This window comes from Chiloscyllium punctatum, chromosome 3 (genome assembly GCF_047496795.1).
Source record: "Chiloscyllium punctatum isolate Juve2018m chromosome 3, sChiPun1.3, whole genome shotgun sequence".
NCBI classification, from domain to species: Eukaryota; Metazoa; Chordata; class Chondrichthyes; order Orectolobiformes; family Hemiscylliidae; genus Chiloscyllium; species Chiloscyllium punctatum.
In genome coordinates this window covers 7,336,685-7,351,297 of record NC_092741.1, presented here as the reverse complement: position 1 = coordinate 7,351,297, position 14,613 = coordinate 7,336,685, and the positions used below count along the sequence as shown (strand labels likewise).

The 14,613-nt window shown below is 50.5% G+C and overlaps 1 protein-coding gene and 3 non-coding genes across 6 annotated transcripts in view; all 4 read right to left on the bottom strand.

Annotated features, from left to right (window-relative positions):
- The window catches only part of LOC140455412 (uncharacterized), a 33,085-nt gene extending 24,180 nt beyond the window's left edge, over positions 1-8,905 (bottom strand). For 2 of the 3 annotated variants that reach the window (XM_072550256.1, XM_072550275.1), the window contains exon 1: positions 1,741-8,905. The gene's annotated coding sequence lies outside the window, so the exon portion shown is untranslated. The remainder of the gene's footprint in view (positions 1-1,740) is intronic. The other variant, XM_072550265.1, reaches the window with a different exon arrangement.
- Positions 351-541, bottom strand: LOC140472966 (U2 spliceosomal RNA). The gene has a single exon (XR_011957990.1). It is a non-coding gene; the product is annotated as a U2 spliceosomal RNA (small nuclear RNA).
- Positions 7,176-7,366, bottom strand: LOC140472955 (U2 spliceosomal RNA). Its single transcript, XR_011957981.1, has one exon. It is a non-coding gene; the product is annotated as a U2 spliceosomal RNA (small nuclear RNA).
- A 5,088-nt stretch (positions 8,906-13,993) lies between the features above and the next one.
- Positions 13,994-14,184, bottom strand: LOC140472935 (U2 spliceosomal RNA). The gene has a single exon (XR_011957968.1). It is a non-coding gene; the product is annotated as a U2 spliceosomal RNA (small nuclear RNA).
- Positions 14,185-14,613: the final 429 nt, after the last annotated feature.

Genomic DNA, 14,613 nt, shown 5'->3' with positions numbered 1-14,613 from the left:
GTTCGCGAGTAGGAAAAGCTGGTGGGCAGCTACGGTTGCTGCAACTCCCAAATTCTGACACCACGTGGTGTGATCGGGGCCCGGCGTTGGCGGGACGGTGCAGCACGCAGCAGGGGTGAGGGGATGACATTGAGAGCAAGTGTCAAGGTGCGCAAGAGACAGAGATGGCGAGAGAAGGATAGGGAGCGGGAGCTGAACAGCCACCTTAGAACAGACGGGTTTGAATCGACTCACGCCCGGCTGGATGTGAGGTGTGAGAAATGAAGCACTTGGTACTCAAACCCACCCAGCGGACACAAAGCACCGAAGGCCTGAGCTATAAACATGAAGCTGTTTTTAGATTTATAGATGAGGGGTGCACCGTTCCCAGAGGTACTGCAATACCAGGTCGATGCGTGGAGTGGACGGAGCAAGCCCCTATTCCATCTCCCTGCTCCAAAAATCAATTTAATATATGGTCCCCAGATAAGGGACGTATCAGATATTAAACTGATAAGAACAGATACTACACTTGATCTTAGCCAAAAGGCCGAGAAGCGATAACTACAATACCGCGGACTGCCTCAAGTCCCATTTGTCCTCCATGTTTTCAATCAGCTTGATTCTGTTCAAAGACTTGTAGGTCACTGCTGACAGTTTCCCTGTCGCCGTAGTCCTCCCAGGATTTCTGACTAGAGCAGCAGGTCCGTTTACAGCAGTTGCTTTTTTCCCCCTGTCAGTGAACCACTGCCTCATGGTCATGTAGAGATCGTCAGTATCTCACCAATCAGGTGGGTCAGGGCTAAGCTTACGTGACTTCTCACGTGACCAGCACAGCGTTTTTGAGGAGGCGGTAACCAACTGCAGAACTGCACGCATTGAATGATACATTCAGCCTGTCATGTCTGCATCAGCTCTCTCTGCACCAGCAACTTCCCCAGTCCCACTCGCCCTGCAGCAAATATTCTCTCTTCGGATAAGTGTCCGACCCTCCGACCAAAGTCACCATTGAATCTGCCTCCAGCACCCTCTCTCTCGGGCAGTGCACTGCATATTCTAACCACTCGCTGAAGATGCTTGGGCCTAGGACACTACCTCGATGAAACGTGACACGTAGAGAAGAAAGCAATAGATTCAGCCGAGCCCTCCATGTCTTTGATGTGTGTGTGGATGTGCCTGCAGTTAGAACATTGAACAGTACAGGCCCTTCGGCCCACGATGTCGTGCCGAGCAGTTTTCTTAATCTAAGATCAACCTAACCTACACACCCCTCGATTTACTGCCGTCCAGCGTGTGGCTCGTCCAGCAGTCGCTTAAATGTCCCTGACAGTTTGTGGGAGATTAGAAATGTAGTTTCTGCAGGTGGTGGTGGTTAGAGATGTTGTTTTTGCAGATGGGTGACGGGGTGTTGTGGGGGGAGGGGAAGGGGAACATTACACAAACGGTGGCGGGATTCTTGCAGCATACTTAAGGCTAAGATTTTAACGAATATAGAGGTTTTTGTTTAAGAAATAGTTTTAAACTAAGAAATAACTTTAAAGTGTTGTAGCTGACCACAAAAGTAGCAGTAGGGGCATTTCACAATAAGCTTATAGTATGATAAGGGGAACTGGATAAAATAACCGACAGGCTGTAACAGACAAGGACAAGGACAGCAGGGTAGTCAGATGAGGAAAATTAGAGAAAAACAAGTGAGGTTGTGATAGGATGGGAAAAGGGAGGCGTGATTCCGCAACTTGCAAACTGAATAAGAATGCTTACATGTTTTGTTTTCGCGCCTGATTGCTTGAGCAAAACGCCCGTTCTTGCAAGGCCGTAAAGAATAAGATGTTCTTGTTTCTAAGGCTTTGCCTCAGGCTGAATTGTGAGTGAGTTTTGTTTCTCACAGTTGCCGAAGGGCCTGTTGTTGCGCTGCTCTGTTCGACGTTCTAAAAATCTCAGCTGTTACCAATGTGAAAAATCCCTGCCTCCCCTCAAGGCAAACGATTGGAGCAGGTTCGAATTCTGACCGAAAAACCTCACTGTCAGGAAATCTCGGCTCACCTTTTCGAACAGAAACTCTTACAGACTAATCCATCTTGTCTTGGAAAATGCGAACTCCCATCCCCCAGCCCACCTCGTGCAAATGAACAGCACGACGGGGGACGTGAAGATCAATTTACAGCAAATCAGCCTTTATTGGTTCGGCTCCCGCTCCAAACATTCCAATTCGGTCTGCTTCCTTAGAATTGCAAATCAAGATTCAAGAGTGCTAATTGCAGCGCTAACAGCAAGCTAATGGTTTGATAGCGGCTGTGCAATCAAAAAGCAACGTCTCAAATGCAAAATAAGGCAAAACACCCAGTAAGCAAAACCTCAGCATCTGTGGAGAGAAAGCAGAATGAACGCTTCGAGTCCAGTGACCCTTCTCCCGAAGGGTGCAGCGAGTTCTGTTTTCGTCTAGACATTACGACCTGCAGCACCGCGCGTGGAGTCAGTGATCAACTGCAACTTCACTCTATTGGTAGCCACTGAGCACGTACATCGATGCATGCATCAGGACGAGACGGAACCTGAACCAAACGGACGGAGGCTCCGAAGCTCTCTCCCACCCTCTCACCTTCAGTGCGCACTTGGATCCATCCATCCGGCTGCTCCGCATCAGGAAGCATCGGTAGCGCGGCCTCAATCAACAGATGGGAATCAGAAAGCTTCCCCACACAGTCACACGGCACAGAAGAGGCCCTTTGGCCCTCCGAGTCCGCACTGACAAAGCTACTCTAAGTCTGCTCTAGTCCCACTTTCCGGCGCTTGGTCCGTAGCCAGGAAAAGTTATGACATTTCCAGTGCTCATCCGAGTAGTTTTTCAAGGTTTTGAGGTTCCCCGCCTCGCTACCCTCCCGAACAGTGCATTCCAGACCGCCGCCACCCTCTGGGAAACAGCTGCTTTCTGTCATGACCCCAAGACCACGGAAGGTCTGACGGCCCATAAGACGTAGGAGCAGAATCAGGCCATTCGGCCCACGCTCCGCCACTCGGTCGTGGCTCACAGGTTTCTCAACCCCGATTCTCCTGCCCTCTCCCCACAACCCTGGATCCCCTTATAATCAAGAACTTCTCTATCTCTGTCTTAAATGCAACCTCATCTCGGCCTGAAGGGGCGACCCTTCACCCTGAGGCTGTACTTCCAGGTCCTCGTCTCGCCTACTAGTGGGACCATCTTCTTCACGTCCACTCTGACCAGGCCTCCCAGTAGCCCGTAAGGATCAGTCAGATCCCGCCTTACCTTTCGAAACACCATCGGGTAGAGACCCAGAGACTTTGTGTGACAAACCCTTCAGCCCCAGGGGGAGCACGCTTGTAAACCTCCTCTAGACTCCCTCCAACACCAGCGCATCCCTTCCTTCGGTACAGGGCACAAAACTGCTCCCAATATTCCGCCTGTGCTCAGACCAGAGCCCGATGCAGCCTCAGCAGCACGTCTCTGCTCCTGTTTTCTCGCCCGCTTGAAATGAATGCCGACACTGCAGTTGCCTTCCGAACCATCGGATGAACCTGCATGTTAATCTTGAAACAACACGGAACTAGGACTCCCGAGACCCTCTGCGCTTCAGATTTGCAAAGCCTTTCCCTCGTTCAGAAATCGTCTACCCGATTGTTCTTGCCACCAGAGTGCAAAACCCCCCACTCGCTCTCTTCTTTCCCCACTCGCCCGTCATGTCCACGCTCGTCTGCAGCCTGCCCATTTCCTCAAAACTACCTGTCCCTCTAGCTATCTTTGTGCCATCTGCAAACTCAGCAAAAATGCCCTCCGTGGCCCTCATTATCGTGGACACCCCAATAAGGTCCCTGCCACAGCCCCGTCTACAAGGTATTTGCAGAAATTCACCAAAGTCATACACGTGGCCGGAGACTTTGGCACCGTCGGATCGATAACACAGGGCCCAGCGAGCCTGTGCCGATTCCTACTCCTTGTTTGGACGTGCTACTTGTTGCCCAGACGTGGTTTCAGTCCCGCCGTTCCGCCCGCCTCCCGTTCACGTGTCTAACAAGGTGAGCCTGAAACGTTCCTAATGTGCCTGCTTCCAGCGCTTCGACTGGCTGCGCGTTCCAGGCACCCACCATCCTCTATGTGAAAACCTTTCCCCGCACTTTTTCCCTTCTCACTTTCCCCCTCTCACCGTGAGCCTGTACCCACTGACTCGCCACCCTTTCGATGCCTCTCAGTATGCTGTCGACCTCTATCAGGTCGCCCCTCAGCTTCCGTCTTTGCAGTGACAACAATCCAAGTCTATTCCACCTCTCCTCACAACAGAAGCACTCCAGGGCAGGCAACGTCCTGGTAAACCTTCTCTGCACCCTCTCCAAAGCATCCACGTCCTTCTGGTAGTCTGCCGAACAGCACTAGCACTGAGCCCTGCGGGACACCACCAGTTACTGATCTCCTTTCCGAAAAATGCGCTTCCACCGCTACTCTCTGTCTTCTGTGACCGAGCCGGTTTTGTATCCAGCTAGCCGGCTCACCTCAGATCCCACGAGCATCTACCTTTTGTAGCAGCCTGCCGTAAGATGTGAAGCGATCCAGAAGAGATTATTGACGCAAAGGTGACTGCACTTAAATGAAAGTGCTGGGAATGGCAACCGTGATGGAACTCGCAGCCAAGGAAGGTCAACACCTCACAAAATGGTGGCTGAGAGTTCACAAAATGGTGGCCCAGGGACAAGCACCAACGCAGACACAAAACTGCCACTGCTGTGGAAACACATGTCAGGCAGCAGCAAATTGCTGGTAGAAAGAAGCTGTGTGCAGAAACTGCAGCATTAAAAAAGAATATATCAAGTGGGTGCGCTCGGGGGAGAAAGTACCAATAACCTGCAGCGAAAGTACAGGAAGAAATCCTAAATGGTACAAAAAGGGTAAGAAGACAAAAGCCCAGACGCACAAACCAATGAGGTGTTGTTGTTACAGATACTGGCGATACCTGCCGACGCCCCGGTCGCTCCCTTACTGAACTGCAAACCGGTAAGAATGGAGGTGGACACCGGTTTCATTGATACGGCTGAGTCACGTTGCGCTGCAACCTTCAGAAACTGCGCGAGGAACACACACAGGTGAAGTGGTGCTTTCACGGTGGGAACGTTCAGTTATACGGTCAGTCTGAAGACACAGCCTGCGCGTCATCAAAGGAAATCTTACAGCTTTATGGGCAAGAATGTGGTTGGACAGAATCAAATTCAAATGGGCCGAAGGCAATCACTAGTCAAGATTCTGAGAGCGACTGATCAAGAATTCTAAAGAAGCACGCTATTGTTTTCAATGGGGTAGACGAGCAGGACGCCGGGAGCCTTTGATAAGGTTCCACGAGGTAGGCTGTTGGAGAAAAGGCAGAGGCATGGAGTTGAGGGTGATTTAGCAGTTTGGCTTAGAAACTGGCTTTCTGAAAGAAGGCAGCGAGTGGTGGTTGATGGAAAATATTCAGCCTGGAGTCCGGTTACTAGTGGTGTGCCACAAGGGTCTGTTTTGGGACCACTGCTGTTTGTCATTTTTATAAATGACTTAGACGCAGGCATAACATAGGTGGATGGATTTGTAAATTTGCAGACGACGCTAAAGTCGGTGGAGTAGTGGTCAGTGTGGAAGAATGTTACAGGTTGCAGGGGGACTTGGATAAACTGCAGAATTGGGCTGAGAGGTGGCAAATGGAGTTCAATGCAGCTAAATGTGAGGTGATGCACTTTGGGAAGAATAACAGGAAGGCAGAGTACTGGGTCAATGGAAAGATTCTTGGTAGTGTGGATGTGCAGAGGGATCTTGGAGTCCCATGTACGTAGATCCCTGAAAGTTGCCACCCGGGTGGATAGTGCTGTTAAGAAGGCTGTTAGGTTTCACTCGTAGAGGGATTGAGTTCCGGAGCCGCAATATCAAGCTGCAACAGTTCGCCTGCTGGTGTGTGCTAGGCGGTTTCCTTTCCCCTTGCTCAACGACCTATTTGCTGAACTAGCCGGAGGTCAGCTTTTCAGTAAAATTGAGCCCGGTAAACCCTACCTCCAGATGAGTGTAGATCCTGAGTTTAAATGAATGAGACACAATCTTATTGAAACATATTGGATTCTTACGTGGCTCGACAGGGTGAATGCTGAGAGGACATTTTCCCTCATGGGAGTGCCTAGAACTGAACAGAATAAAGAGGCACCAATTTAAGAGTGAGATCAGGAGGAACGTCTTCTCTCAGAGGGTTGTGAGTCTTTGGAATTTGTTGTCACAGACAGCTGGCACACGCTGCTTGTGTGAGACTGACTTAGAATGCTGCCAGTTCTGGCTGAGGCAGCAAAGTGCAAAAGAAGGCAAGGGGGTGTTGTGCCAGTCCCTGCGTACACAGCCCAGGTGCCGGATAATCTGCAGTGCTCCTACCTGCCTTATTATCTTTCCAGGCCAGTTCCGGTCAGCATACATTGGTTTGTTTGTTCTACGTTTTCTCACGTGCTGTTGTCGAGTTAGTGCTGTCTCTTTGCTTTTCCCAGTGAGAATTGACTCTCTGAGTAACCTGCCTCTGACTCAGTCATTCGTGATAGCACACACGATTCTGTCGCGGCTCAGTGAATCGGAAAGTGGCTGAAACTCACAGTCCCTTGCCTCGTTTTTCCGGTCAGTCACATGCGTACCTATCGGTTCCGCCTGCCCTTGCACTCTGATGAAAAACATGCGCCTTAAATACGTCCCGATTATTTTTGTCCTAGCTCACAGTGTTCTCGAAACCTCTCTTTCAAGTCATCAAAATCAAAACGACTGAACCCCTAGATAGCTTCATCCCCAGCAGCATGCAGCAACGTAGCACAGTCGACCTTCTCTTGTTTTTCTGAAATGTCGTTCGCGAGTAGGAAAAGCTGGTGGGCAGCTACGGTTGCTGCAACTCCCAAATTCTGACACCACGTGGTGTGATCGGGGCCCGGCGTTGGCGGGACGGTGCAGCACGCAGCAGGGGTGAGGGGATGACATTGAGAGCAAGTGTCAAGGTGCGCAAGAGACAGAGATGGCGAGAGAAGGATAGGGAGCGGGAGCTGAACAGCCACCTTAGAACAGACGGGTTTGAATCGACTCACGCCCGGCTGGATGTGAGGTGTGAGAAATGAAGCACTTGGTACTCAAACCCACCCAGCGGACACAAAGCACCGAAGGCCTGAGCTATAAACATGAAGCTGTTTTTAGATTTATAGATGAGGGGTGCACCGTTCCCGGAGGTACTGCAATACCAGGTCGATGCGTGGAGTGGACGGAGCAAGCCCCTATTCCATCTCCCTGCTCCAAAAATCAATTTAATATATGGTCCCCAGATAAGGGACGTATCAGATATTAAACTGATAAGAACAGATACTACACTTGATCTTAGCCAAAAGGCCGAGAAGCGATAACTACAATACCGCGGACTGCCTCAAGTCCCATTTGTCCTCCATGTTTTCAATCAGCTTGATTCTGTTCAAAGACTTGTAGGTCACTGCTGACAGTTTCCCTGTCGCCGTAGTCCTCCCAGGATTTCTGACTAGAGCAGCAGGTCCGTTTACAGCAGTTGCTTTTTTCCCCCTGTCAGTGAACCACTGCCTCATGGTCATGTAGAGATCGTCAGTATCTCACCAATCAGGTGGGTCAGGGCTAAGCTTACGTGACTTCTCACGTGACCAGCACAGCGTTTTTGAGGAGGCGGTAACCAACTGCAGAACTGCACGCATTGAATGATACATTCAGCCTGTCATGTCTGCATCAGCTCTCTCTGCACCAGCAACTTCCCCAGTCCCACTCGCCCTGCAGCAAATATTCTCTCTTCGGATAAGTGTCCGACCCTCCGACCAAAGTCACCATTGAATCTGCCTCCAGCACCCTCTCTCTCGGGCAGTGCACTGCATATTCTAACCACTCGCTGAAGATGCTTGGGCCTAGGACACTACCTCGATGAAACGTGACACGTAGAGAAGAAAGCAATAGATTCAGCCGAGCCCTCCATGTCTTTGATGTGTGTGTGGATGTGCCTGCAGTTAGAACATTGAACAGTACAGGCCCTTCGGCCCACGATGTCGTGCCGAGCAGTTTTCTTAATCTAAGATCAACCTAACCTACACACCCCTCGATTTACTGCCGTCCAGCGTGTGGCTCGTCCAGCAGTCGCTTAAATGTCCCTGACAGTTTGTGGGAGATTAGAAATGTAGTTTCTGCAGGTGGTGGTGGTTAGAGATGTTGTTTTTGCAGATGGGTGACGGGGTGTTGTGGGGGGAGGGGAAGGGGAACATTACACAAACGGTGGCGGGATTCTTGCAGCATACTTAAGGCTAAGATTTTAACGAATATAGAGGTTTTTGTTTAAGAAATAGTTTTAAACTAAGAAATAACTTTAAAGTGTTGTAGCTGACCACAAAAGTAGCAGTAGGGGCATTTCACAATAAGCTTATAGTATGATAAGGGGAACTGGATAAAATAACCGACAGGCTGTAACAGACAAGGACAAGGACAGCAGGGTAGTCAGATGAGGAAAATTAGAGAAAAACAAGTGAGGTTGTGATAGGATGGGAAAAGGGAGGCGTGATTCCGCAACTTGCAAACTGAATAAGAATGCTTACATGTTTTGTTTTCGCGCCTGATTGCTTGAGCAAAACGCCCGTTCTTGCAAGGCCGTAAAGAATAAGATGTTCTTGTTTCTAAGGCTTTGCCTCAGGCTGAATTGTGAGTGAGTTTTGTTTCTCACAGTTGCCGAAGGGCCTGTTGTTGCGCTGCTCTGTTCGACGTTCTAAAAATCTCAGCTGTTACCAATGTGAAAAATCCCTGCCTCCCCTCAAGGCAAACGATTGGAGCAGGTTCGAATTCTGACCGAAAAACCTCACTGTCAGGAAATCTCGGCTCACCTTTTCGAACAGAAACTCTTACAGACTAATCCATCTTGTCTTGGAAAATGCGAACTCCCATCCCACCTCGTGCAAATGAACAGCACGACGGGGGACGTGAAGATCAATTTACAGCAAATCAGCCTTTATTGGTTCGGCTCCCGCTCCAAACATTCCAATTCGGTCTGCTTCCTTAGAATTGCAAATCAAGATTCAAGAGTGCTAATTGCAGCGCTAACAGCAAGCTAATGGTTTGATAGCGGCTGTGCAATCAAAAAGCAACGTCTCAAATGCAAAATAAGGCAAAACACCCAGTAAGCAAAACCTCAGCATCTGTGGAGAGAAAGCAGAATGAACGCTTCGAGTCCAGTGACCCTTCTCCCGAAGGGTGCAGCGAGTTCTGTTTTCGTCTAGACATTACGACCTGCAGCACCGCGCGTGGAGTCAGTGATCAACTGCAACTTCACTCTATTGGTAGCCACTGAGCACGTACATCGATGCATGCATCAGGACGAGACGGAACCTGAACCAAACGGACGGAGGCTCCGAAGCTCTCTCCCACCCTCTCACCTTCAGTGCGCACTTGGATCCATCCATCCGGCTGCTCCGCATCAGGAAGCATCGGTAGCGCGGCCTCAATCAACAGATGGGAATCAGAAAGCTTCCCCACACAGTCACACGGCACAGAAGAGGCCCTTTGGCCCTCCGAGTCCGCACTGACAAAGCTACTCTAAGTCTGCTCTAGTCCCACTTTCCGGCGCTTGGTCCGTAGCCAGGAAAAGTTATGACATTTCCAGTGCTCATCCGAGTAGTTTTTCAAGGTTTTGAGGTTCCCCGCCTCGCTACCCTCCCGAACAGTGCATTCCAGACCGCCGCCACCCTCTGGGAAACAGCTGCTTTCTGTCATGACCCCAAGACCACGGAAGGTCTGACGGCCCATAAGACGTAGGAGCAGAATCAGGCCATTCGGCCCACGCTCCGCCACTCGGTCGTGGCTCACAGGTTTCTCAACCCCGATTCTCCTGCCCTCTCCCCACAACCCTGGATCCCCTTATAATCAAGAACTTCTCTATCTCTGTCTTAAATGCAACCTCATCTCGGCCTGAAGGGGCGACCCTTCACCCTGAGGCTGTACTTCCAGGTCCTCGTCTCGCCTACTAGTGGGACCATCTTCTTCACGTCCACTCTGACCAGGCCTCCCAGTAGCCCGTAAGGATCAGTCAGATCCCGCCTTACCTTTCGAAACACCATCGGGTAGAGACCCAGAGACTTTGTGTGACAAACCCTTCAGCCCCAGGGGGAGCACGCTTGTAAACCTCCTCTAGACTCCCTCCAACACCAGCGCATCCCTTCCTTCGGTACAGGGCACAAAACTGCTCCCAATATTCCGCCTGTGCTCAGACCAGAGCCCGATGCAGCCTCAGCAGCACGTCTCTGCTCCTGTTTTCTCGCCCGCTTGAAATGAATGCCGACACTGCAGTTGCCTTCCGAACCATCGGATGAACCTGCATGTTAATCTTGAAACAACACGGAACTAGGACTCCCGAGACCCTCTGCGCTTCAGATTTGCAAAGCCTTTCCCTCGTTCAGAAATCGTCTACCCGATTGTTCTTGCCACCAGAGTGCAAAACCCCCCACTCGCTCTCTTCTTTCCCCACTCGCCCGTCATGTCCACGCTCGTCTGCAGCCTGCCCATTTCCTCAAAACTACCTGTCCCTCTAGCTATCTTTGTGCCATCTGCAAACTCAGCAAAAATGCCCTCCGTGGCCCTCATTATCGTGGACACCCCAATAAGGTCCCTGCCACAGCCCCGTCTACAAGGTATTTGCAGAAATTCACCAAAGTCATACACGTGGCCGGAGACTTTGGCACCGTCGGATCGATAACACAGGGCCCAGCGAGCCTGTGCCGATTCCTACTCCTTGTTTGGACGTGCTACTTGTTGCCCAGACGTGGTTTCAGTCCCGCCGTTCCGCCCGCCTCCCGTTCACGTGTCTAACAAGGTGAGCCTGAAACGTTCCTAATGTGCCTGCTTCCAGCGCTTCGACTGGCTGCGCGTTCCAGGCACCCACCATCCTCTATGTGAAAACCTTTCCCCGCACTTTTTCCCTTCTCACTTTCCCCCTCTCACCGTGAGCCTGTACCCACTGACTCGCCACCCTTTCGATGCCTCTCAGTATGCTGTCGACCTCTATCAGGTCGCCCCTCAGCTTCCGTCTTTGCAGTGACAACAATCCAAGTCTATTCCACCTCTCCTCACAACAGAAGCACTCCAGGGCAGGCAACGTCCTGGTAAACCTTCTCTGCACCCTCTCCAAAGCATCCACGTCCTTCTGGTAGTCTGCCGAACAGCACTAGCACTGAGCCCTGCGGGACACCACCAGTTACTGATCTCCTTTCCGAAAAATGCGCTTCCACCGCTACTCTCTGTCTTCTGTGACCGAGCCGGTTTTGTATCCAGCTAGCCGGCTCACCTCAGATCCCACGAGCATCTACCTTTTGTAGCAGCCTGCCGTAAGATGTGAAGCGATCCAGAAGAGATTATTGACGCAAAGGTGACTGCACTTAAATGAAAGTGCTGGGAATGGCAACCGTGATGGAACTCGCAGCCAAGGAAGGTCAACACCTCACAAAATGGTGGCTGAGAGTTCACAAAATGGTGGCCCAGGGACAAGCACCAACGCAGACACAAAACTGCCACTGCTGTGGAAACACATGTCAGGCAGCAGCAAATTGCTGGTAGAAAGAAGCTGTGTGCAGAAACTGCAGCATTAAAAAAGAATATATCAAGTGGGTGCGCTCGGGGGAGAAAGTACCAATAACCTGCAGCGAAAGTACAGGAAGAAATCCTAAATGGTACAAAAAGGGTAAGAAGACAAAAGCCCAGACGCACAAACCAATGAGGTGTTGTTGTTACAGATACTGGCGATACCTGCCGACGCCCCGGTCGCTCCCTTACTGAACTGCAAACCGGTAAGAATGGAGGTGGACACCGGTTTCATTGATACGGCTGAGTCACGTTGCGCTGCAACCTTCAGAAACTGCGCGAGGAACACACACAGGTGAAGTGGTGCTTTCACGGTGGGAACGTTCAGTTATACGGTCAGTCTGAAGACACAGCCTGCGCGTCATCAAAGGAAATCTTACAGCTTTATGGGCAAGAATGTGGTTGGACAGAATCAAATTCAAATGGGCCGAAGGCAATCACTAGTCAAGATTCTGAGAGCGACTGATCAAGAATTCTAAAGAAGCACGCTATTGTTTTCAATGGGGTAGACGAGCAGGACGCCGGGAGCCTTTGATAAGGTTCCACGAGGTAGGCTGTTGGAGAAAAGGCAGAGGCATGGAGTTGAGGGTGATTTAGCAGTTTGGCTTAGAAACTGGCTTTCTGAAAGAAGGCAGCGAGTGGTGGTTGATGGAAAATATTCAGCCTGGAGTCCGGTTACTAGTGGTGTGCCACAAGGGTCTGTTTTGGGACCACTGCTGTTTGTCATTTTTATAAATGACTTAGACGCAGGCATAACATAGGTGGATGGATTTGTAAATTTGCAGACGACGCTAAAGTCGGTGGAGTAGTGGTCAGTGTGGAAGAATGTTACAGGTTGCAGGGGGACTTGGATAAACTGCAGAATTGGGCTGAGAGGTGGCAAATGGAGTTCAATGCAGCTAAATGTGAGGTGATGCACTTTGGGAAGAATAACAGGAAGGCAGAGTACTGGGTCAATGGAAAGATTCTTGGTAGTGTGGATGTGCAGAGGGATCTTGGAGTCCCATGTACGTAGATCCCTGAAAGTTGCCACCCGGGTGGATAGTGCTGTTAAGAAGGCTGTTAGGTTTCACTCGTAGAGGGATTGAGTTCCGGAGCCGCAATATCAAGCTGCAACAGTTCGCCTGCTGGTGTGTGCTAGGCGGTTTCCTTTCCCCTTGCTCAACGACCTATTTGCTGAACTAGCCGGAGGTCAGCTTTTCAGTAAAATTGAGCCCGGTAAACCCTACCTCCAGATGAGTGTAGATCCTGAGTTTAAATGAATGAGACACAATCTTATTGAAACATATTGGATTCTTACGTGGCTCGACAGGGTGAATGCTGAGAGGACATTTTCCCTCATGGGAGTGCCTAGAACTGAACAGAATAAAGAGGCACCAATTTAAGAGTGAGATCAGGAGGAACGTCTTCTCTCAGAGGGTTGTGAGTCTTTGGAATTTGTTGTCACAGACAGCTGGCACACGCTGCTTGTGTGAGACTGACTTAGAATGCTGCCAGTTCTGGCTGAGGCAGCAAAGTGCAAAAGAAGGCAAGGGGGTGTTGTGCCAGTCCCTGCGTACACAGCCCAGGTGCCGGATAATCTGCAGTGCTCCTACCTGCCTTATTATCTTTCCAGGCCAGTTCCGGTCAGCATACATTGGTTTGTTTGTTCTACGTTTTCTCACGTGCTGTTGTCGAGTTAGTGCTGTCTCTTTGCTTTTCCCAGTGAGAATTGACTCTCTGAGTAACCTGCCTCTGACTCAGTCATTCGTGATAGCACACACGATTCTGTCGCGGCTCAGTGAATCGGAAAGTGGCTGAAACTCACAGTCCCTTGCCTCGTTTTTCCGGTCAGTCACATGCGTACCTATCGGTTCCGCCTGCCCTTGCACTCTGATGAAAAACATGCGCCTTAAATACGTCCCGATTATTTTTGTCCTAGCTCACAGTGTTCTCGAAACCTCTCTTTCAAGTCATCAAAATCAAAACGACTGAACCCCTAGATAGCTTCATCCCCAGCAGCATGCAGCAACGTAGCACAGTCGACCTTCTCTTGTTTTTCTGAAATGTCGTTCGCGAGTAGGAAAAGCTGGTGGGCAGCTACGGTTGCTGCAACTCCCAAATTCTGACACCACGTGGTGTGATCGGGGCCCGGCGTTGGCGGGACGGTGCAGCACGCAGCAGGGGTGAGGGGATGACATTGAGAGCAAGTGTCAAGGTGCGCAAGAGACAGAGATGGCGAGAGAAGGATAGGGAGCGGGAGCTGAACAGCCACCTTAGAACAGACGGGTTTGAATCGACTCACGCCCGGCTGGATGTGAGGTGTGAGAAATGAAGCACTTGGTACTCAAACCCACCCAGCGGACACAAAGCACCGAAGGCCTGAGCTATAAACATGAAGCTGTTTTTAGATTTATAGATGAGGGGTGCACCGTTCCCGGAGGTACTGCAATACCAGGTCGATGCGTGGAGTGGACGGAGCAAGCCCCTATTCCATCTCCCTGCTCCAAAAATCAATTTAATATATGGTCCCCAGATAAGGGACGTATCAGATATTAAACTGATAAGAACAGATACTACACTTGATCTTAGCCAAAAGGCCGAGAAGCGATAACTACAATACCGCGGACTGCCTCAAGTCCCATTTGTCCTCCATGTTTTCAATCAGCTTGATTCTGTTCAAAGACTTGTAGGTCACTGCTGACAGTTTCCCTGTCGCCGTAGTCCTCCCAGGATTTCTGACTAGAGCAGCAGGTCCGTTTACAGCAGTTGCTTTTTTCCCCCTGTCAGTGAACCACTGCCTCATGGTCATGTAGAGATCGTCAGTATCTCACCAATCAGGTGGGTCAGGGCTAAGCTTACGTGACTTCTCACGTGACCAGCACAGCGTTTTTGAGGAGGCGGTAACCAACTGCAGAACTGCACGCATTGAATGATACATTCAGCCTGTCATGTCTGCATCAGCTCTCTCTGCACCAGCAACTTCCCCAGTCCCACTCGCCCTGCAGCAAATATTCTCTCTTCGGATAAGTGTCCGACCC